At 46.7% G+C, this 23770-nt stretch overlaps 1 protein-coding gene and 1 long non-coding RNA gene across 5 annotated transcripts in view; one reads left to right on the top strand and one right to left on the bottom strand.

Moving 5' to 3' along the window:
• The window catches only part of Bcorl1 (BCL6 corepressor like 1), a 67442-nt gene extending 49510 nt beyond the window's left edge, over window positions 1–17932 (bottom strand). The window contains exons 1-2 of one of the 4 annotated variants that reach the window (XM_078034291.1): window positions 17814–17920; window positions 16457–16536 (exon numbers count right to left, since the gene is read on the bottom strand). The gene's annotated coding sequence lies outside the window, so the exon portion shown is untranslated. Of the gene's footprint in view, window positions 1–15464; window positions 15715–16456; window positions 16537–17077; window positions 17239–17813 lie in introns of those variants that run through there. The other 3 variants (XM_013356054.4, XM_078034292.1, XM_040285268.2) reach the window with 3 other exon arrangements.
• On the top strand, window positions 17403–22952 carry LOC144371689 (uncharacterized). Its single transcript, XR_013431686.1, has 4 exons — window positions 17403–17716; window positions 20545–20736; window positions 21394–21507; window positions 22741–22952. It is a non-coding gene; the product is annotated as an uncharacterized LOC144371689 (long non-coding RNA).
• The last annotated feature ends 818 nt before the right edge of the window (window positions 22953–23770 follow it).

A 23770-nucleotide genomic window follows, 5' to 3' on the forward strand; every position in this document is an offset into this window, starting at 1 on the left:
TATTATTTCTTATACTATCTTGGAATAGCCCCAGATTAAGAAACAACAACTCAGCTTGTTGGCTGATACACCAGGTACTTTTTCATCTTTTTTCTCTGTGAAGTATTAGAAATCTCAGGCAATAGATGGGCCATTATCAACATAAGATGAATTTCGAAAAGAAGTCCAAGTTTTAGCTGCTACCTAAATATCTGAAGGCAGCAGATATGTCAGTAACCCAGAGTTTTCATTCTCAGGTTTTTTTTTCTGTTTAAAGAGGATTAGTAGTTTATAAGGTCTGGGATAGAATTCAGAGGAGGAATCCCAGCATTTGAAAACAGATCAATATACAAACTGTACCATAGATGGAGTTTTTAGGCCAATAAAAAAGGAAAACCAAGTTAAAATGAAGCATGTCAACAATGCACATTTTATGACTACCTAGAGAGCAAAATTGATACTGAATGCCCCTCCATTTTTACAAGATCTTAAAGATGGAGCATCCTCTTAAATCGTTGCCTCCCAAATTTGACATTATTTTGTCAGAGCAACATCCCTGCCCATCTAAAGCTCACTGTTACTAATTAACAGTAGATTTGGTTTGGGCATGTAGCTCAGTAGTAGAGCACTTGCCTAGCATGTACAAGATCTTGGGTTCCATTCCCAGCACTACAAAAACTAAAAAATACAGTAGCTTTTGCGGATGAGGGGAGGGGTAGAAAGACAGGCAAGAGAACACTGAGGTAAGTGGTCTACATAAGAAGGCAAGATCCTTGTGGTCTAGCCAGAGAGAAAGCCAAGTGAATGTCTAGGGAACATGTTCCTATTGGCAAGAGAGGAGTCACGACGGTCAATGTAAACCAATGTTTCCCAAGCCAGAATCACTGAAGGGCTTGTTTCAAATATCAATTTGTAGGTCTTGGCCCCAGACATTCTGATTCAGTAGACATAAGGTTTTGTTTTCCAGCATCATGTCCTATCAAGTTATTAACCACTTAACCATATACTACTCAGGGGAGGTGAGTGAAATGGGAAAACCTTACAAATACACTACATGCCACATTTGGTAGGTTCTGCTGGTATACTTTCATGCCAGCTTGCTTTCACTTGAAACTCTCACACTCATGTGTGTGCATGTTTGTGTACACAAGCTCACATGCTTGCTTGTTCTGATGGGAACCATCACATCAAAGGCAAAGCTTCTAAATGGAACTTGGAAGAAACTTGGTAATCCCAAATGACCCAGGAAGCACAGGCACAAATATATGAAATATCTCAAAGGGTTTTACCTGATGTCACACCATGTAATTGTTAAGAAATGAAGAAATGAACAGCTGCACGGCCCAAGAATCAAATGATGGTCACTGCCTGGACCACCATGAGCTATCCCCACTTTGCAGGGAGTAACTCAAAAGTCAGATCCAAAGGACAAAGGAGAACACATGATTCCACCAACACAAAGCAATAAGCTTGGTCAGGCACTGTGGCACATGCCTGAAATCCCAGCATCTTCGGAGGCTGAGGCAGGAGGATTGCAAGTTCAAGGCCAGCCTCAGCAATTTAGCAAGACTCTAAGCAACTTAGTGAGACTCTGTCTCTAAACAAAATATAAAAAGGGCTGGGGATGTGGCTCAGTGGTTAAGTGCCCGAGTTCAGTTCTGGTACCAAAAAAAAAAAAATAGCAATAAGCTTGACTGAAAAAATGTCAATAAAACTTTCAATTTGGAAGGCACATGCATATGGAAGCAAAAGGACTGACCAAGATCTAAGGAAATGATCGAGCAGGCAGCAGAAAATAGATAGCTAGACATAATCACTACACTATGAAACAGAGAACCAACAAGAGAATGGACTAATGGGAGAGCAATAACTTTAAAATGGTGAAAATAGCTGCTAAGCTGAGAGTGAGCAGATAGTAAAAGAGAAACCATAATGATAGAGAGATCTTTTTAAAAAATCCAAGAGGAAAAAAACTGCTAGAAGGCAAGATCAGGTATGAAAGGCATAAAAGAGAAGCCCATGACATACAACAAACAAAAGGGAAAAATGAAATAGGGGAACCTGAAATATTTCACCATCATGGGCCAAACTGAAACACTGTGGGGAAGCACTAAAGACAGACATTTTAGAAAAGTTTAGAGAGAACATATTCTCAAAAAGGGAAGCACAACATCAAATTACAGCCCAAGTCTGGGTTGGGGGAGTTATTAATAGGGGGTGGGCAGCACTAAAAGCCAAAGATTTTACTGATGGGGTAGAATTACTTGTTTTGTTTTGAAATGAAGATGCCAAAACAAGCAAGATTTCACAATAACTACAAGCAAAACCATGGTCATCATTGTGCATACGAGGAAGAGAAGGACATTAAAGGAGGTAATAGCATCTATCTGACTATTGTTTTATATCAAGGTAGACTTTGCTTTAAAAGTTTTTAACCATTGGGGCTGGGGATGTGGCTCGAGTGGTAGCGCGCTTGCCTGGCATGCGTGCGGCCCGGGTTCGATCCTCAGCACCACATACAAACAAAGATGTGTCCGCCGATAACTAAAAAATAAATATTAAAAATTCTCTCTCTCTCTCTCTCTCTCTCTCTCTCTCTCTCTCTCTCTCTCTCTCTCCTCTCTCACTCTCTCTTTAAAAATAAATAAATAAAAGTTTTTAACCTTGCTGGATACAGTGGTGCATGCCTGTAACCCCAGTGATTCAGGAAGCTGAGGAAGGAGGATCACCAAGTTCAAGGTGAGCAGTGAGGCCCTAAGCAATTTAGCAAGACCCTGTCTCAAAATAAAAAGGGCTAGGGATGTAACTCAGTGGTTAAGCACCCCTGAGTTCAATCCCCAGTACCAACATACTTTAAAAATGAAAACAAATGAGTTTTTAATTTTGAAAATGACCGGACAGGGCATTTATCCAGTTAACAGGTGGCTCCAGAATAATGTAACTCCCTTTGTGGCCAAATACCCCTTAATGCTGAACAAAGCTGGTAACGTATGGGACACAACCAGGCTCTCTTTACACAGCACAAATCTGCCCTTTTCTTCATGGTTGGACTCTACTATCAAGACAGCAAATTAGAAACCTAAGATTAAGAGGGGCTCAATTCTAACTAAATCTGGTAGTACTCTCACAGGCTCCTTTTGGTTCATACTGCCTGGTGACCTGGAAGCAATTATGACTTTAAAAAAAATGAAAGAGCCGGAAAATATTCATCTTGAAGCCTGGCCCTGAATCTGTCCTCAAGAGGATAGGCGTGGCCAGTAGACAGTTTAAGAAGGAGGGTTGGGTCGGTGATGACTAATGAGTAAAGAAAACCAACTTTGGGACCTACTACTCCAATAGAAATGCAGAGCTCCCTGTAAAGCTGCCATAGACAGAGGCAAACTTCATAGAGACCAAGGACAGGCCACTTTGGGAAAAGTAGCATCTAAGACACCCTCAAGACCAACAGAGAGCTAGACACAGTGGTACAAGCCTGTCATCCCAGCAATTCTAGAGGCTGAGACAGGAGGATTATAAATTCAAGTCCAGCCTCAGTACTTTAGCTACTCTGCCTCAAAATTAAAGCAAACAAACAAACTGCAGGGCTGGGGATATGGCTCAGTGGTAGAGCACTTGCCTAGCATATATGAGGCACTGGGTTTGATTCTTAGCACCACATAAAAATGAACAAATGAAGTAGAGGCATGATGTCCATCTACAACTACAAAAATTTTTTTTTTAATTTGCCAAGAGGGGTGACATATGTCTATAATCCCATGGCTCAGGAGTCTGAGGAGGAGGATCACAAGTTCAAAGCCAACTTCAGTAATTTAGTGAGGCCCTAAGCAACTTAGCAAGATCCTGTTTCAAAATAAAATGGGCTGGGGACATGGCTTGATGGTTAAGCACCTCTGGGTTCAATTCCTGGTGAAAAGAAAGGAAGGAAGAAAGGAAGAAAAGAATTAATTAATTAATTAATTTGAAAAGAGTTGGGGATGTAGCTCAGTGGTAAAGTGCTGTGGCTACATCCTCAGTACCAAAACAAACAAACAAACAAACAAAAAATGACCACAAGATCCAAGAGACATGAGATTTCAGAAATAAAACAAGAAAAAAAAGGGCATAACTTTCACTCAGTCACTGGAAGGCTTTTAAGAGAAGTCAAAACTTTTCAAAATCATTGTTTTCTATGGGAAAGTTTGCACAAAGTCAATAAGGAGAATGTACCAGGCTTTAGATATGGAACTCTTAGCACAGATCTCCCCCTCCTCGTTACTCTGCCTCCTTTATATATATTCAAAAAGAGAATAACATTCCCATTTTCCCTACTTCATTACATGTCCCAACCCCTGCCCCCCAGTGATAAAGTTCTCCAACTTAAATTGTTTTCTAGTTTAATCACTTCCCATAGAAGAGTTCTCTGGTATTCTTATGTTCTCCTTGGGCTCCTCCCATATCTAAAGCCCCTCCTCTTTCCCCACCACTAACCAATTATCATTCCCTCAAACTCAAGAGTCCCATATCATGCACCCATCACTTCCCTTCCCTTCATGAGAAAACAGGTTCCTCTACCACTGCACACAACTGCACACAACTGCATACACACAAAATCCATTACAAATAATTTGTAAGGTAATTAATCTTTTAACTTTATTTATTTATTTTGGGTACTGGGGATTGAACCCAGGGGCACTTCATCACTGAGCTACATCCTGAGACCTCTGAGACAAGGTCTTGCTAAATTGCCAAGGCTGTCCCAAAATTTGCAATCCTCCTGCCTTAGCCTCTGGAGTCGTTGGGATTACAGGCATGCACCACCACACCTGGCTTCTGTACATCCAACCTCTGTCTGACTAAAGCCATTCTAGTACTTTATAGTTCCCCCAGGTTTTTTTTTTTCTACTTACATGTTTCCACTGGTGTCTACAACAAAGATCAGACTTAAAAGGGACATTGCATCCCGTTCCCAAATACATTAATTCTTGTATCTACCACGAAGATTAAGTAGTTGCCTGCACACCATTCCTGCATGGACACCTTCATAGATTCCTTGGGTACCTCCATGTTTAAAAACCCTGCCTATAAACATTTATGAGACTGGATACAAAGGAATGTTAACTGTCTGTTAAACACATGAGAGCTTACTCATTCAAATTAATGTAGTTACCTCCAACATAGTCACCTCAAGAGGCTGGACATTTGTCTCAGTAACTGGGTGGCCAAGCCTCATAATCTTCCTGAGAGCTCCTGAGAACATTGCCAACCAAACCCATCCACATCATTTCAATCTCCTCACTACTTAGATACTGAGTCCCATTCTTTCAGAAGTGATATGATATTTAGTAATATCCAAAACCCATTCAGAACTATCTAATCAAACAGCACCTTGAAAAGTGATACACTCCAGGACCATCAGCCTTAACTGATAGAAATCTTGGAGGGCGATTCCAGTCCCCACTTCTCAGTCACCTCAGATCATCTTGATATGTCTCTTTACCAGGGTATCTGCCAAATGGGTATAAAGGAATCCCTACCTAAAACTGAGCTTGACATGAAAGCACTTAAATGAACCAGAGGTAATCTATTCCAATGATGAAGTAGGCCAAAGCAAAAGTTTTCATCTTTTACTTAACATTTTCTTTTTATTTATTTATTTATGCATTCCAATTCTTAATACACCATTATACCATAATTTATCATATCTCTGATTATATATAAGATATGTTGACACCAAATTCACATCTTCATACATGTATTTTGTATAATGATGAGTTACTTAACATTTTCATACCCCCAAATTGTTGTAGCTTGTCTACCCATTGCCATGATACTTTTTCCTATTATTCAAATAGTACTCACTTCCATTTCCTGCTGTTAAGAAAATGGTTCTACTCCATTTAAGGAAAATACCTCATCATAGCTTTATATCACACCAGGGCTCTAGCCACAAGATTTTATTCAACTTCTAGAGGTCACAGACATCTAGAAAACTTTAGCAAACATTGTGAAATTAATCAGCTCTTTTCAAAATGCAAAGACATCTCAACAAGTCACCCTAAATAAGTAGGGTCATTTTTTTTTGAGCACTTCTAATTCCTGCTAGACCATATTAAGAGTTGGCTTTCTTCATTCTTGGTCTTCAGCAGGACTCTGTGAATATTCAGTGTGTTTTCACACTCCAGAGTTGCATCACTGCAATATGACACTTGAATCCCTTTTGTGATGCTTCTGTGTCCTGCCTACCATGGACTGTGACAGTGGCCCTCTAATGTCTCCATTTCAGTATACTGCATTCACCATATGGGATTCCTCCTCCCCCAACTTTTATTTTGGTACTGGGGATGGAACTCAGGGGTACTTTAGTGTTACATCCCAGACAAAGTCTCACTAAGTTGCTTAGGGCCTTGTGAAGTTGCTATGGCTGGCCTGGAACTTGTGATCTCCTGCCTCAGCTTTCCAAGCCGCCAGGATTGTATCACCACACCTGGCTTTCTTTTTATTAATTTTTTTTATTTGTTCTTAGTTACACATGATAGTAGAATGTATTTTGACATTTTGTGTGTGTGTGTGTGTGTGTGTGTGTGTGTAATTTCTCATTCTCCTGGTTGTACATGATATAGAATTACATTGGTTATGTAATCATATATGCACATAGGACAGTGATGCCTAATTCATTTCTTTTTTTTTAAGTCTCCTGGACCTTGTACCTAAATTTTTGAAGAGACTATCATCAGGTTATTTTTTTCTGTTATCTCAACCCAGACCAAACTCAACTATGGATTCAACTAATTTATATATATATATATTGTTCATTCAAAGATATATCTATATCCCTTTCATTACACAATATTCACTGAAAAGATTTCAAACTCTCAGTATTGACTCAAGCTGCAACCAGTCCAAAGGTTTATTAGCCTGCCCCCAATAGTGTCTAGCATGATACAAGGCACACAACATGCATTCAACAAATAACTTGCTAAACTACTGGGAAAAACCAAATCCCTCTCTATGTCATCCAGAGACCAAATATTCCATGTAAAAAGCATTGGGTCTATGAATTCGTTTTACTTCCCTTGCTCTCATATAACTTTCTCATCTTTTCTTTATTTCTAAGATAACGACAGTTACAGAAATAAAATAAAACTGGTCCAAACAAAATAATAAAATCAACTTCCAACTATCTGAGTGTTCTTTAGCCACAGCTAATTTTTAAACCCAGCCGACTTATGGACTGCCTTCTGCCACCATCAGTAGGTGTGTGCTCAGGGAACAACTCATTTAAATATTTACCTAAACGGAATATTAATAGACAGGTAAATCTGCTAGGGGTAGCAGGATAGAGAATAATAATGCATTGCCGAAGTCCAACAGAAATTATTAATTTCAAGCAATCTACTACCTTCAGTTGACCTGTCATCAGTCTCTTCCTATACTGGCATAACTAACAGAGAGTTGACTGTTGGCACCAAAGTCCACTCCAACTACAGGAGTGGAGATTTACTTTACAGGCCACCATTTTTCTCTGTTCAGAGGTTTGGTTTGGGAAATCCAGAGCTATTTGGGGTATTATTTTCTTCCACTCAATCATTAATGAACATCCTTGTCATAGAGTCATACCAGGCCCAAGCTCTATCTACCAGCTTTTGTACAATTTCCAGATGTCAGGGACAGCTGGAAAGCCCAACCAGTCATAATTAGATACAGCAGCCCTTTTCAGAAAGCAACAGTTTTTTAAAATGTCACCTATGACCCAAAATGTCCCCCAAAGTTTTGACTGGATATACATTCTTCAGTTCCTGCACTGAAATATTAAGCAGTGTCACAGCACAGTTGTTAAAGAGGCTGCCACTTCCACCTCAGAGGTAGATGCAATGATGAGTCAAGCTATTTGTTCCTACCAAATTGTAAATGCTAAATGTATACTAATCCAACAGAAATATAGAGAAAGAGAACAGAGAATCAAGAGGGATACTCCGGAGCTATTGATGGCATTCATTCCACCACCAGGTTTACTACAAAGAAACAAAAAAGCAATGTCAGTCAGGCCTGGTGTGTCCTAAGTTCAAAGCCAGCCTCAGTAAATTACTGAAATCCTAAGCAATTTAGCAACACCCGTATCAAAATAAAAAATATAAAAGGGCTGGAGATGTGACTCAGTGGTTAAGTGCCCCTGGGTTCAATCCCTGGTATCAATCAATCAATCATTCAATCAATAGTAATGTCATAGGATGCAACTGAATAAGAAAAAATTAGATTATAGCTGGGCATGGTGGTGCACACCTGTAATCCCAGTGGCTCCAGAGGCTGAGGCAGGTGAGTCACAAGTTCAAAGCCAGCTTCAGCAACTTAGCAAGGCCCTGCACCTCAGTGAGACGATTTCAAAATTAAACATAAAAAGGGCTGGGGGTGCTGGGGTTGTGACTCAGCGGTAGAGTGCTCACCTAGCACGTGTGAGGCTCTTGGTTCAATTCTCAGCATCACATATAAATAAATAAAGGTATTGTGTCCAACTACAACTAAAAAATAAATATTAAAAAAAGGGCTGGGGATGTAGCTCAGTGGTTAAGTGGCCCCCTTGCATGTGTGAGGCTCTTGGTTCGATTCTCAGCACCACATATAAATAAATAAAATAAAGGTACTGTGTCCAACTACAACTAAAAAATAAATGTTAAAAAAGGGCTGGGGATGTGGCTCATTGGTTAAGTGCCCCTGGGTTCAATCTTTGGTACTTAAAAAATAAAAATAAAAATTAGATCATACTATAATAATAGATCCCATTTCTTGGGCACCTACTATGGGCCTGGCACCATAAACACTCAACTCATATAACCCTCACCACCCTGTAAGATTGGTATTACTATCTCCATTGTGTAGATGAGAACACTGAGGCTCAAGGGAATTAAGTGACTTGTTTCCTGCTACATAGCTAGGAACTTGAAAAGCAAGGACTCTAAATTATGGCTGTTATGTCTCCAAAGCCTTCGGTTAATTCAGATGCAGGCTAAAGTTCAAGAACCATCACTCTTGTACACAGTGGTACATACCTGCGATTCCAGCAACTCAGGAGGCTAAGGCAGGAGAATCACAAGTTCAAGGGTAGGCTCAGCAACTTAGCAAGACCTTGCCTCAAAAAATAAAAGGACTAGGGATGTAGCTTAGTGGTAAAGCATCTCTGGGTTTAATCCCTAGAACCAAACAAAAAATAATGAAAAAAAGAAAAAGAGTGAAAACTATTACACTACACTAACCTAGGCACAATAGAACCAAGTTAAAACTACATAGACTCGCCCACTATAACATTATCTAGTCATCTCATGGACTCAGGTATAGAGTACATCAACTGCCACAGAATCATAAGATACTGCATACTGCACAGAACTTAGAATAATGAAAATGTGCTTATTCTTGTCTCTGGACACCAGTGTTATAACAAAACTTGACTGTACCCTTAAATGGCACTAACATTATAATTTTTAGGCATACCTTAGTAATGAGGTAACCAAAATTTGTTTCTTAACAGACTGTCCATAAGGAAGCCCAAAACACAAAGCTCTGCCTGCTTATTACTCTCAATTCTTCATGTACCCTTAGCTTAAGACCTTCTTAAAATCCAAACAAAGGCATCCTGCCTCACATACTCTGATGGGTAAATCTGAAAATTACCACATTTTACAAATAATAAGTCACCTCTCTTCAAATTCATCACAATTCATTAACCAGGAAAAATATGACCTTGACATGTAGCCTGCAGTTACTTTAAAAAAATGATCCAATTTTAGTTGCATTCAGTGGCACAGGCCTGTAATCCAAGCAACTCAGAAGGCAGAAGCAAAAGGATAGCAAGTTCAAGGCCAGCCCCAGCAACTCAGCAAGACCCTATCTCAAAATAAAATATAAAAAGGGCTAGGATATAACTCAGTAGTAAAGAAACCCCTGGGTTCAATCTCCAGTACTACAAAAGAAAATCCATTTTTAAATGTTTTATGTTTTTATGAAGAGTAGATTCTGCTTAAAAAACAAACAAACATGGGAACTACAACAGCTCTTTTGAATTATGACAGAAACAGTTAAATTTTTCTCTTGACCAGAATGTAACTTAAGTTCACCAAAAGAGTTTTCATAATAAAAGATTGTTTTAAAGTTATGAATGGTGGGAAATCCTATGATTTAGAAGGAGAACAGTTTCTATCTACATCATTTTAAGGACAACCATTCAAAAACTGGCATTAATAAAGCCTAGTTTGTGAGATCACATAAAAATACTGTCCTAGAATCCTCGTGGCAGAAAGGTAGATTCCTTATTTCCTCCCTCTTTAGCTGTCCTGACACTAAACATTATGGCAAGCATGGACTCACACCAATTTTGAACTTTAGCATTAAGAAATTTCCTTTCTTGCTGGGTGTGGTAGTGCACACCTGTAATCTCAGCGGCTTGGAGGCTAAAGCAGAAGGATCACGAGTTCAAAGCCAACTTCAGCAACTTTGTGAGGCCCTTAGCAACTTAGCAAGACCTGTCTCAAAAATTATAAAAAAAAAAATTTAGAAGGCTGGGGATGTGGTTAAGTGTCCCTGTGTTCAAACCCTAGTACCAAAAAAAAAAAAAAATCCTTTCTTGCCTGGCACAGTGGTGCACACCTGTAATCCCAGTGTCTTGGGAGGAGAAAGCTTTCTTCTTGAAAACTTGAAGGTCTGGGTTCTTCCCTCCCCTGTAATGTAATCATCATTGACTTTTCCCCTTTCCTGCCTATTTTATCTCAAAATTTTCACTTTCCTTAGCACTCTCTATTCCCCTCTAGTGTTCACTTTCCCACCTGAACTCAATCATGAATTCCTTTCTCAGAATCTCAGGATGCCTAGCCCTAGAAAAGCAGCTCTCTACTCCCTATGGCCATTCTACTGCATACCAAACTTAGTTCAGTCTACAATCACTGAACAACTGGCAAATGTCTTCTAGTCCATCTTGATTAAGCCTTTCCTCTGTGCCTCTACTTCATTCCCCTATTTTGGCCCAAGGTTCTCATGCCTCTGTTCTTTAATTCTGTTTCACTCTAGAATTTCCATCACTTACCTCCTCATATCTAGGATCCCTCCCACTTGCAGGCTGGAAAAACTGGTATATTCCCACTTTTTCTCTTCCTTTTAAGGCCATTCTATTTAGGATAGTGAATCCCTTTCCCCATTCAGTAGCCTTTCTTTAGTCCAGATTTCCTAATGAACGCTTAGACTTACAAGCCCTGGAACCCAGCTCCTCTCCTTTCTAGGCCTTCCCAGAGAAGTGGCTACCAAAGGTAAGTTTTCACATTCTCCAACACCAGCTCCAAATGACACCTGAGACTTTCACATTTTATTCCTCTTTTTTTCTTACACTGTACATTTTTTCACTTGTATACTCTAAGTTCTCTGTTTCCTTATGGGTAATTATATTTATATTTCCTCCTATATGCCAGTTTCTCCCCAACCTTACTTCTGTCCAAGATCTTCCTCCTCTCTTGCCCCAAACTTTGGGATTTCAGCATGAAAGTACAAAGAGCCGAGACATTCTTTGAACTTTTTTTTGAAGGGGGGGCAGGTACTGGGAATGGAACCCAGAGGTGCTTTCTACTGAACATTCCCAGCCCTTTTTTATTTATTTTTATTTGTTTATTTAGGTACTGGGGATTTAACCCACATCCCCAGTCCCTTTGATTTTGAGACAGAGTTTGGCTAAATTGCCGTGGTTCACCTCTAACTTGTGATCCTCCTGCCTCAGCCTTCTGAGTCATTGAGATTACAGATGGGTACCACTGTGCCCAGCTTCTTCAAACTATTTTTTTGAAAACATTATCCTAAAGGTTTCAAGGTGTTACCTCTTCCTTAGTTGCTACTCACACAGGTATAGTGATGGTCACCTTTGTTCCCCCTTTGCTGGACAACCAACCCTCTTCCTGACTTCTCTTTTTGCCTTCCTTCTAATGGTCCTTTTCTCACATGATTCTGTTTCTCCCAAAGAAGCCCTCCCTAAAACTCATATTCCAGACTCATCACACTAGAAGATCTTCCCCACCTGTACTAAATATTTTTTTCCTATTTAATGAACTACATCATGAATAAGGTAGAGACACCCCCCCTTCCTCAGGATTCCCTGTACATTCCAAGAATATTGAACATCTAGGCCACTAAAAAAGGGATCCTCCCTCTCCCTACACTTTCCTGGCAAATCCAAACAGCAAGATCCACATGAGTACCCTTGGTACAGCCACCATTTCTTCTGGAATTCCTTTCCACTCTGCCCAACCCAGATGCCAACAGCCAAGCTCGCCAGGGCCTTAGCTTTCCTCTACCCTATCCCAATAATTAGCCACCCCCTCCCTATTGCTCTAAAGAACTAGTCCTTAACCCAAATATCAGCATCCCTGCCCCTTTCTCCATCAATGATAAATCCAATCTTCATGTTGTCAGAGTCAGAATAAAAGGAAACCTGCCTACTTCTTGCTGCAAAACTGATAGCAGGAGCAGTTCTTCTACAGTCAATTTTAGTAACGCTCTGTGCCTCAAGGCCTGTGACTCTTGTCCCCCATAGCCAGCCCAAGGGCAATTACCTCAGTTATCCTATCAAAAGATATCCGACTACCAATATCCCCATGATACAAGATAGCCATGTCCCTCTGACTCACCAAGTCCCCTGCTCCTCACAGTTCCCCCAGTCTTTCCTACTAATTTTGCTTCTCCCCTCAAAACTTTACAGGTTCCTCCTCAACCTTCCACTTCTATTTGGAGCCTCTGAGTGATTCTCAAAATTGGATTATCCCATTTAATCCCAAGTGGAATCTTCCGAATTTCTTTCCTACATACAGTCATCTTCAGTACCACATAGTGACATCACCATCCAATTTGAGTACCCTAAATTGCCCCAAATATCCTCCATTGTGCCACATACTATTTCCCCCATAATAAAGCTCCCTCAATCCCACCATTCAAGGACAAGAGAGATAAACAGAGAACTAGATGATCTTTCAAGTTTCCTTTCATCCTTGGTTTTTTTTAATTATCAACCTAATTCACTCCCAGCTCCAATGCATCCCCCATTTACTTCTCCATAAAACATTTCATCAGTGTGATTTTGGAGAAACAACCTTCTGAGTTGAAAGAAGCATGGAGCTAACCATTGTAACCTACAAGTGCATACCCAGAAGTCTCACCAAAGCTTTTTGCAACTGTGCTGCACCTCTGTGCCACAGGGACGACCTCCAAATCGCCTTGAGAGTATTCAGCTGTAACACGAAGTTACAGGCCCCCTTGCCACACTCATGCAAAGAGCCCCTTAAACCCTGAGCTAGACGTGTGCTCAGCAAGAGATGCCTGCCCTTACTAAAGTCTACTCTAGGAAATGCCAAGAAGGAGTAAGTATCACCACGTCGACAGTTTTTATCATCCAACATTGAAAATTTCAAAACAATAAAACAAAAACAGTGCTTCTGGGGGGGGTGAGTTGCAAGCGGAACAGAAAGACCCCCACCGGCCTGTGCCTTTGGCCTCTTGGGTTTGCAGCTTTCCCTCCCGTCTTTCCCCTCGATCATACCTTTTCCTACAACAATCTCCCGCACCTCCATAACGATAAATCCCCAACTGTGGTGTGGCCGGCTCCTCCCTGCCGGGCCCCGGACATCCCTCTGGCCCAGCCCTCCTCTCAGCAGGACCCATAAGAGGAGGGCCCCCTTCACCGTCCAGTTCACCTCCCTATCTCTTCTCGGGCCTCCGGGCGCCCCTGCAGGGCTCTGTCCCGAAACCGAACCTCGAAGATCCAAGCCCACGAGGCCCGTCGCGGGACCCACCGCCCCTCCTTCTCCCAGCACCTCGTCCTCCATGCACCCGGCCCCCGGGGCGCCTTGTCGTCGTCGTCCCGGCTCGTACCGCCCCCCGTCGGGGGCTCCACCCCCCGCCTGCCCCCGCCCCCAGGACGGCCCCCTCCCCACTGCGCGCCGCCTGCGCCCTCTGCCCCGGCACGGGACTCTCTTTGGCCTCCGTTCTCCGCCCAGAACCGGTGGCAGCGGCAGCGGCAACGGCTGCGGCGGCCCCAGCAGGAGCAGCAGCGGCGGCGGCAGCGGCGGCGACCGCGGCGGCAGCAGCGCCGCCCCGGCCCCGCCCCGCCGCCCGCCGGAGCCCCACGCCCCGCCCGCCCGCCCCGCCGCCGGACTGCTCCCCCCGAAAGCCCACCACGAAGCCCCCCCACTCCCTGCCCGCGATCTGCTCGAATCCAGCTCCGCTGGGCCTGCTGTCCGTTCCTCACGCCCCTTAGGACCCGGGGTGGGGGAGCCCTAGGGTTCGCGGCCATCCCTCTCCCTCCTTCTCCTAGGGCCGGGGGATTGCCCCTGATCCCGAAACCCGGCCCCGTAACCGGAGCCTCCCTCCTTCCAGCCCTGAGCTTCGCTCAGACCCCTAGCCTCCAGGCCTGGCGCGAAGCTGGTGGAGGGCTTGCACGCCGGATCTCCCCCATGGCTTGCCGGGGCTAATATGAATTACCCCCGATCTGATCCTCCTTCAATTTAAGCCCCCCTCCCCGCCGCGCCTGGCCCGGCGGCCCCCGCCCCTGGAGCGAGGGCAACCGAGCCAGGGCGCTCCGAAGTCATCCCCCGCCTTTTTTCTAGGGACTCGGATAATTGCCCCTGCCCCCATCACAGCACTCCCACTCCCGAACCCAGGCCCCGCCGCCACCTAGGGGTACCCCTTACCCTACGGTTCCCGCACCCCAGCACAGAGGAGAAAGCAGCCCTGAAAGAGCACCCGTCGCACCTCCCCTCTGAGGTTGGAGGGGTTTTTCTCCTGGTCTCTTCAAGACTTCATTACGGACATCCCCCCCCCCCAAAAAAAACCAGCCTTTTCTCGCCCTGCCCTGCTGGCCAGCCTTCCTTCTGATCGTCGGATCCTTGGATCCGGGGTTGGGGCCAGGTAGTTAAGAAGACCGTAGCCTCAACCTCCCTTTCCGAGGAGGAGTGGGGTAATTCCTATGGTTCCCCCCCAAGATCAACCGACCCCCGTTTCCATGGAGACCCCCGCCCAGCCGGGAAGAAGACTCTCAGATCTTGGCGAACAAGTCTCACCTGGCTAAGAGAGAAGGGGGTCGAGGAGGGGGTAGGGCAGGGCAGGGATGGGGTACGAAGGTGGGAAGTGGTGGGGAGCTGTCCTGAAGGGAGGGGCGAAGATAGAGCGAGCTCCAGGGAGCGATACGTCCGGGGACACGAAGAGGACGGCGCCCCCGGGGGGCAAGCAGAGCGGCTGCGGGGCGAAGAAGGGTCAGGGTTGGGGAAAGGCTTAAGATAGAAAGAAGCGGGTGGGGGAATACGAAAAAGCCGGGGAGTCAAAAGGGGTGGAGGGGTTGGGGGAGAGAAAAAAAAGACGCACCTGTTCCCGGGTCGGCTCCGCGGGGAAGCTCAGGCCGCCACCCGGGCTCTCTCTTACCCCCTTAGAACCGCCGCCCGCCTAATACTGCCCCGATCAGATGCCCCCCTCCGCCCCTTATCGCCACCGACCTCCTTCTCCTCTCTCGCGGCGGCGGCGGCGGTCGGACTCTAGGAACTGAGAGGAAGAAGGGAGGGCTCAGCAAAGCGGAGGAGAGACAGAGCCACACACTGGCAGCAGCCGCGGCGAGCGAAAGAGTGAGGGGGAGAGCGGTGTGTGTGTGTGTCTGTGTGCGAGCGAAGCCTGGTGAAGTGGGTGCCGGTCGCAGGGCTCGACGGGAAGTGGAGTCCGGCCGGGTTCGCGGGCGGCGCCAGCCCGCTCTCCACAGGACTACAACTCCCAGAATGCCGCCTACGCGGGTGGGGGAATGGAGAGGAGGAGGCGAAGGGAGGGAGAGAGCAAGAGAGGGGAGGGACGAAAGCTGGGAGCAAGCGGCGGCGAAGGGGGCAGAGCCAAGCAGCCCCGGTGACACTGGGAGGGGAGGGGAGGAGGAGGGGATCGCTGCGAGAACCGAGTGGATTCCGGAGAAGGAGGCAGCGGTAGCTGCAGCAAGCCGGGCAAAAAGCTAGACTCCTGGGAGAGGTGGAGGCACTCAAATCCGCCGGGCTGCAAGAGCCCCACGCCCCCCCCACCTCGACGCCCCTCAAGAAGGAGGTTGAGGAAGGGAGATCATCAGTACGCTTCGACCAGGGATTTCTCTCCCTTTCTTCTAACGCTCCCCACCTCATGCCCCGACCTGACTTTCTTAGGCCACTGGTGCCCGATCTAGTGTGCAAATCCCAAGACCCTTGATCTACCCTGCCTGGCAGCACAGAGCAGACACGTTCAGTCCCCTTCTCCCAGGGGCCTGAGGGAGGCTCCCCTTGCACGCAGGGCGTGACTCTCCCATTCTTCCCGCCCCCCCCCCGTCGTCGCCAACCCCCATCTCCCTCCCCGGAACCCCTCCTCCGAAGCCAGGGCTAGCCTCTCCCCGCGCGAAGGAAGAGTCTGGGGGCGACTACCCACGCCCTCCCCTAAACTGGGTCCCTACCCACCAGTGACCCCTTAGTATTGCCCCCCTCACCGAAGTAATAGTGGGGGCGACCCGAGTTGGACTGGTGGCTACTTTCCCTCCGAGACTAGCTGTCCTTCGCCACGCTGATCCTGTGTAAAGATAGAAAAGCACATTAATACTCCCGTCCCCCCTCCCCCTCCAAGTTCGGATCCCCATGGAAGCCGCTAACAGTAAAGAGAGGTTGGTAGTGGAAGTGAGCTGGGGGTGAATCCCAATCCTCAACCCCCATCCCAGATATGAAAATCCAGTGATCTGTCCTTTTTCCTTAAAAGCCATCAAAACAGCTTGGGGGGTTATCTAAACCCCAATGTCCAACCCCTCGAAAAGACGCTACCTTGTAGGAATAAGATTCGAAATGGGCTGTCCCCACGGGAGGGAAAGTATACCCTCTCGTCGCCGTCCACCCACTAAACACATACCCCTAGGAGAATCAGATGGCCAAGGAAGCGGAGGAGGCGGTGGGAGTGCTGGAGAGTGAAAGGATTGTGGCGAGGAGGGTCCCCGGCCCCCAGAGAGCAGAATCCAGATGCTAAAGGGTGGGTGGGGGGTGCGGCATAATTGCAGACAGTGTCTTTCCTCGCTTTTCCCGGAATCAACACTGAACACCGTCTAACACGCAGAGTTGCTTACCAGTCAGTCCCCTAGCCCCATTTGTGCGCGTGGGGCGGCCAGAGCCCGGCCGGGAAGCCCGGGCACAAACTCCGCGGAAGCTGGCCTTCGCCGCCGCCGCGCTGCCGCGGGCCTCCCTCCCTCCGCTCGCGGCCCGGCCGATCTACCTTCGCCCCCGGCCGAGGCCAGACCCCGCTCGCAACTCCACGCCCCTACTCCACCCCCGGGTCCCCCTCCCCTCGCCCTCTCCCCGCGGGTCCGGCCCAGCCCCTAGCGCCGCCCCGCCCTACCGCTCGGTCCAGAGCCCAGCAAGTGCCCCGAACTCGCCCCCCGCCCCCACGCCCAGGCCAGTCCTGCCGGGCCTGGTTTCCCCTCCCGCCGCGCCCCGCCCCCGAATCCACGTCCTACTTCACCACCCAACTCGGCCCGGTCTGGGTTCGGCCCGCGCCCACGCCATCGGAGTGCCTGGTTCGGTCCGGTGTACGGCCACCCACCCCGCCCTTGTCTGGGTGCCGGCCTGGCCCGCTGCCTGCGCCGCCGAGCCGGCCCGAGCGCGCGGTACCGGTCCCGGTCCGGATCCGGGTGCCGGCCTCGGTCCTGACGGCGTTGACGCGTCTCGCCACGAGGGCTCGGTTCACGCAAGATCCGAACCCGCGGGAGGTGGGGGCCGCGTAAAGCAAGTTTCTTTATCCTCCCCCTGCCCCCGCCGCAGAGCCACGCCGTTCCCCCCCCACCCGCCTCACAGCGCCCCCTTCACCTGGGCAGAGCCCCCTGGCTGCTGTCGCAACTTTGCTCTTCTCCACGCCGCCTGGGAAGCGGGCGAAGCGAGAGGAGGAGGGAGGTGGCAGGGGGTGCTGGGATCAGGCCGCTGGGCTCTGGGAGGACACGTGGGGGAGGAGGGGAAGAAGGAGGAGGAAGGGGGGGCGGGCCTGCAGTTCTCGGGGCTCCCCCTGCCAGCCCCGGGGAAGCCGGAACCTCGCCGGGCAGCCACAGACCCCGCACTGACCACCGGGGAAGAACGGAGGCACCTTCCCTGGCCAGCCCCTGGCTCCGGAAAGGCGGGGGGGGGGGTGCGAGCGTTTTCGCTCACGGTTTACGTGTGACTATCTCTCCCGGTTTTGCCTCAGTCTATGTGGGAGGGCGGGGGTCTTGCCTGTGGGGTGAACGCCCCCACTGGATGCCCCGCCCCTTCCCCGGCCCCCCACCTCCCCACCCTGTGCGACCTCGGTGCGTGGTTCTGGCGCTCCAGCACTGAGGCCGCCCGCGGGCGCAGCCCCAGCCCCGGCGCCGAAGTGGGACAGGTGCTGGAGACGGAAAACGCTGGGGCTCGCCGCCTTGCCTCGCGACTCCGGAGCGGCCCACCCTTCGTGGCAACCTCCGGGTTGCAAACCCCTTTGGCCACTCTCGGTGGGCAGCCCCTGTCTGGGTGTGGAGGCATGGGGGTGGCAGGAGACCCGAGGGAGGAAGGAAGAGGAGGGGGACGAAAGGTCTGTAAACGGGGAAGCCTGCACGACTAGGAGGTGAAAACCCAGCTCAAAGAAGACTCAGCTTCTGTCCGCTTTTGTGGGGCTCTTCAACCACCAAACTGAGCCCCTTGACCCTTACCCTTTACCCTAATGATTCCCCGCCTGGCCAAAGGAATAAATCCTTGCGTGTGTTTACGTCCCAGGCCATCCCTGGGACTGAAGGTCTCAGAAGCTTGCGGTCCACATTCGAACTCTGGTGACTTTACATTAACTCCGAGGAAAGCTTGCGAAGGAACTGAAGCTGCCTGCCAGCTTGCTTTCAGACTTAGGGTGTTTCTTAGCAGTTTCGACCCTGAGTCGGTGATGGGGACTTCAAAGCCATCGCCTCAGCCTAGAGGGTATTAGGGGAGGTGCCCAGCAGTTCCTGACGGATTCATTGCTTTGTAAACGGAATGTGAAATGAATAGCAGGAATTGGGGGAAAAAATCTTTACGTGCAAATATATTGATATTATTCGTTATGTATTTATCTATACTAAGGAAGTCAGAGGGTCATTTGCACTAGAAGGAAGCCCTGCGGATTAAGGTCTTCCTCCTCCTCCTCCTCCCTGCCCCACCCCACACGTTCTCTTAGGCCAGAGGTTCCATGTCTAAGCTAGGGGGTGTCTTCTCTCCTTTGGGAGGACTTTACAGGTGACAGTTGAGACTTGCCTGGTATATTTCCCTCACCTTGTCTGAGGGATAAGCATGAGTATGGGAGCAAGCTAACTAAGGCTGCAGTGTCTTTGCTGTTGCCTGAGGCCTGGTATTCTATAACCCTCTTATTTGTCCTCATCAACCTCAAAATTTGTTGCCAAGGAGGTGGTCATACCCTGATCATAGTATTCTGATTTGGCAACTGCTTCACTAACTGGCCACGCCCACCCTCCCATGCACTCCGCCCCCATACAGCCATAACACACACTGGTTAAAAAGTGTTTGGCCTAAATTGCACCAAGACAAAGTGAAGATTTGGAAAATATATGTTTAAGCTAATCAACATAAACTCGAAATACATTACCAAGGGGTAAATTTCCTCCATTGGGCCTGATAATGCAGACCCCACCAATTCTGCTCTGATTGAAGTTGGCTGTCTTCACTGATTTTAATTAAGCTAATAGTTACTAAATCTCTTAAGGCCTTAGGAACTTAGGGCTACTTTGCTCCTTGGTTTGAGCTTGAAATGGTTTCTGGACACCTCAGATTGCATAGTCTCACCATTTGGCTGCATCATTTATCTGGCGAAATGAAGGTTGGGGCAAGATGGTTGTTTCCTGGCTGAAGCTCTAGCTTCTCTGAGCCCTTTCCTGTTGGGGGCCAGGCTTCCTGCCTTACAGGAGATGATGGGAAATCAAGGATCAGGGTGGGAAGAGCTGTGGGAAACCTAGTAAAGAATGTAGATATTAATGATTATTTTATTTGAGGGTAGAACCACAACATAACCATAATAATATCTTTATACAACATCTGAATGTGAACAAAGCCCTTTCTCTTGTGTTATTTCATTTGTTTCTCACTAGGACCCTCAACTTTGTACTTGAGGAAACTGAGATTCTGAGCATCTCTGAGTGACTTGCTCAAGGTCACGTGACTAGTGAGTTCCTGAGCCAGGAATCAACCCAGTAGTCCTACCTCTCTACATCCAGAGTTCTTCAATATGCTATAGCACCTCCATTTTATGCCAAAATAGCCTCTTTCAAGCAGATTGTTTTCCCTCATTATTTCTCTCATCAATAATATCTACTGCCCCAGGCCAGAATGCTCAGAAAAACGACTTGGTACAATTAAAAGAGGATTATTTGGGGGGAGTTCTAAGGACCAGATCCTTGTGCTATCTTGTCAATAGCTAGCATTAGGACCTCAAGCAAGCCCTAATGTTGGATTGAACAGTAGTGCCAGTCTGATGTCAGGTACTATGCTTTGTGTCTTCCATCCCTCCCTCTAAAATATGGAAATCAGTGTACCTACCCTACTTTCCTCATAGGAACACCCCATGAGCATCAAATGAGGTATGGATGGGAAAGAGTATTGTATACCATAAACCACTGGACTCATACAAAAGTTCTAAGCAGCACCACATCCTTCCTAAGTGTAGCACAGAAATCTTGGACAACACCGCCTGGGCCCTGCTCTCCTGAAGCTTACCAGATGAAGCAGGGCATTTGGGGGTCCCAAGGTAATTTAGGTTCCTAACCAAATTCTGACTAAATTCACAGGATAATTACTTTAATTCACTGCTTTGTTCTGCAATCAGAAGCCTTGTCTTACTAGTAAAATAGCATAGCCCTCTGACCAAAAAAATTCCCATTCTTCAATCTATAAAGTTATCAGAATGAAACAAATTTGGAACTTCTGGTTGTCCCTTCATTCTCAGAGCCTCATTCAATTGCAGGTGAAGTCAGGTGTGGCACATAGGATCTCAGGAGAGGTGAAGGGTTCATTCTAAGTCACCTCAGCTAAAAGGGAATGGGGGTGGGGGGCCGCAGGGAGGGAAGAGTATGAAAAGAACCTTGCGAGCCCCCCCAAAAGTGATTACATGAGACACTCTGTGCTCTCTAGTATTTCACTTATGTTCCAGGGCAGAGATGGAGGTGGGGAGGATTTCTTGGTCCTATTTGCTAGTCCTAAATCTTGACCACACCAAACCTGTTGCAACTGCTGCTGCAGATGCATTCTGGCAGCCTACTGCATGTGGAGTAGTAAGACCTGGCTTCCTAAAAACAAACGACTAAGGAATATATGCCTTCTGAGAGCCCTGAGTCTAAATGGGGAAACAGTATGTCTGGTTAAACTTAACTCTGTAAACAACCAACAATCTTTCTGGATTTTATAGACAAAAGGGGCAAAATGAAGAAGGAGGCTAAAATTGCCCAGAGGCCTCACCAGGTCAAGCCCCTCAGCTGTCTGGCCACGCCCCTCTTCCTAAGACTTCTAAGCTCTTCACAAGGTTGGTTTTGTTTTCTTTTCTTTTCTTTCTTTAAATCAAACACACATTCTTAGAGGTGGAAGGGAAATGATCGGCCTCAAAAAACTGATCATGGATGCTCACGGTGGACAAAGTCAAGTCTATGAACCTTCATCTTGCTTTTAGGGCCCTCTCTAATCTAGTTCCTGTCTTGGTTCCTTCCATGTCACTCACAAGCCCACTATTTTGCCCAGAACAGTCCTCCTGCCATTCCCTGGACAGGACACACATTTTTCCAGTTTATTGAAATCTCACACAACTGATCAAGCCCTATTGCATGCTGCCTTCCCTGGCCTCCATACTCTTGGTAGAAATAAGCCGCTCCTCTGGGGTATCCCCACAGTACTTAGCTTGTCCCTTTAGTTAGTACTTTTATGTTTTGCCTGTTTCTCCAAATTGATCTGAAGTTCTTTGGATGAAGAGACTCAGTATTTCTCATCTGTGTATGAATCTCCTTCCTGCCTTCCACAGACCCCACATTGGTCCCTCACAGTAGGACCTCTACAAATGCTTACACCAATGTACCAATCTATTCCCCTGATATTACAGTGGGAAGCTGAGATACAGATCTGGCTTCCAGTTTTGGCAATTTTTTTTGTACCAGGGATTGAACCCAGGGGCACTTAATCACTGAGTCATACCCCCAGCCTTTTTTGGTATTTTATTTAGAAAAAGGGACTTGCTTAGAGCCTCACTAAGTTGCTGAAGCTGGCTTTGAACTTGCCATCTTCCTGCCTCAGCCTCCCGAGCTGCTGAGATTACAAGTATGTGCCACCATGCCTAGCTCAAAGATTCATTTTTAAGTCTTGGTCTCTTTAGTCTTTTTCTTCCCATTTAGTGTTTTCACAAACTATCTATGAAGTTAAACAGGCATGATTTAAATCCTGGCTCTGCCACTTCCTGGTGATAGCAACCTGGACGCTTAACTATTCTCTGAGCCTCAGTTTCCGTATTTATAAAATGGAAGCTGATAAGTATCTCCTGAAACTGTAACAAGGATCAAATGATTCTTGTATGTGAAGCACTTAGAACAGTGCCTGGCATCTAGTAGACACTCCATAGCAGTTTTTTGTTTGTTTGTTTGTTTGTTTGTTTTTAGTGGGTGGAGTCTTTAAAGAATTTAGAATTTGAGAGCATCTGCTTCTTTTTTTTTTTTTTTTAAGAGAGAGTGATAGAGGGAGAGAGAGAGAGAATTTTTTAATATTTATTTTTTAGTTATTGGCAGACACAACATCGTTGTTGGTATGTGGTGCTGAGGATCGAACCCGGGCCGCACGCACGCCAGACGAGCGCGCTACCGCTTGAGCCACATCCCCAGCCCAGCATCTGCTTCTTTCAAGCACAAAAATAAATAAACCTGAATGTAAAGAGAAAGAGAGGTGTATTTTTGGCAAGGGAAATGGAATAAAGTTGAACAAGACCTTTCAGTAAAATGATTACCTCTTTCCCCAAAGAATATTGAGAATAGCACCCAGATCAGGAGTCCATGTTAGTAGGTGCTCAACAAATTCCACTGAATTTGAAGCAACTGCAATTCCTCTGGGTGTGGTGGTGGCTCTGTGCATTTATGATTCTTTATAGACTTAACTGAGGTGTCCTGGTCAACCCACAATATGCCATTAAAAAAAAAGCCTACAGCACCTAATATTCTCACATATACCATTCTCTTTTTTCCCATCACATACACTATTCTTGATCCTATCCATAAGCCTACACGTGAGCCCCCACACCTGGCTAAATTCTTTAACCCTATAGCTATGAAGCTTCTCCCACTGCTTTGGCCTCTGAGAACCCCTCCCTTCTCTGAATTCTTAGTCCCATAGCTAAGAAGTGCAGTTTGGCACTTTGGTGCTTTTCTGTGCTCTGTGCCTTAGTTCAACACTCCTCTGGGCACCTTGTCATGGAAAACAGTGTTCCCCACAATGCCTGGCAGCATTAGAGAAGAGAGCAATGCATTAATGCTTTGGGATTGACCAGCAAGTATGTGTTCTTGGGAGAAATGTGGGCATGAGTCCTTGCAAGTCCCACCTACAGTGCCCCCAACCAACCCTCTGTTCCCACAAACTTTGTACTTACCAACCACTGGCATGATGTTCAGTCTTTTCAGTAGCCATTTGATTCTTAGGAAAAAAAAAATTTATTTTTATTTTTTTTGGTACTAGAGATTTAACCCAGGAGCACTTTACCACTGTGCCACACCTCCAGCTCTTTTATATATTTTATTTAGTGACAGGGTCTTACTAAG

This window comes from Ictidomys tridecemlineatus, chromosome X (genome assembly GCF_052094955.1).
Source record: "Ictidomys tridecemlineatus isolate mIctTri1 chromosome X, mIctTri1.hap1, whole genome shotgun sequence".
NCBI lineage: Eukaryota > Metazoa > Chordata > Mammalia > Rodentia > Sciuridae > Ictidomys > Ictidomys tridecemlineatus.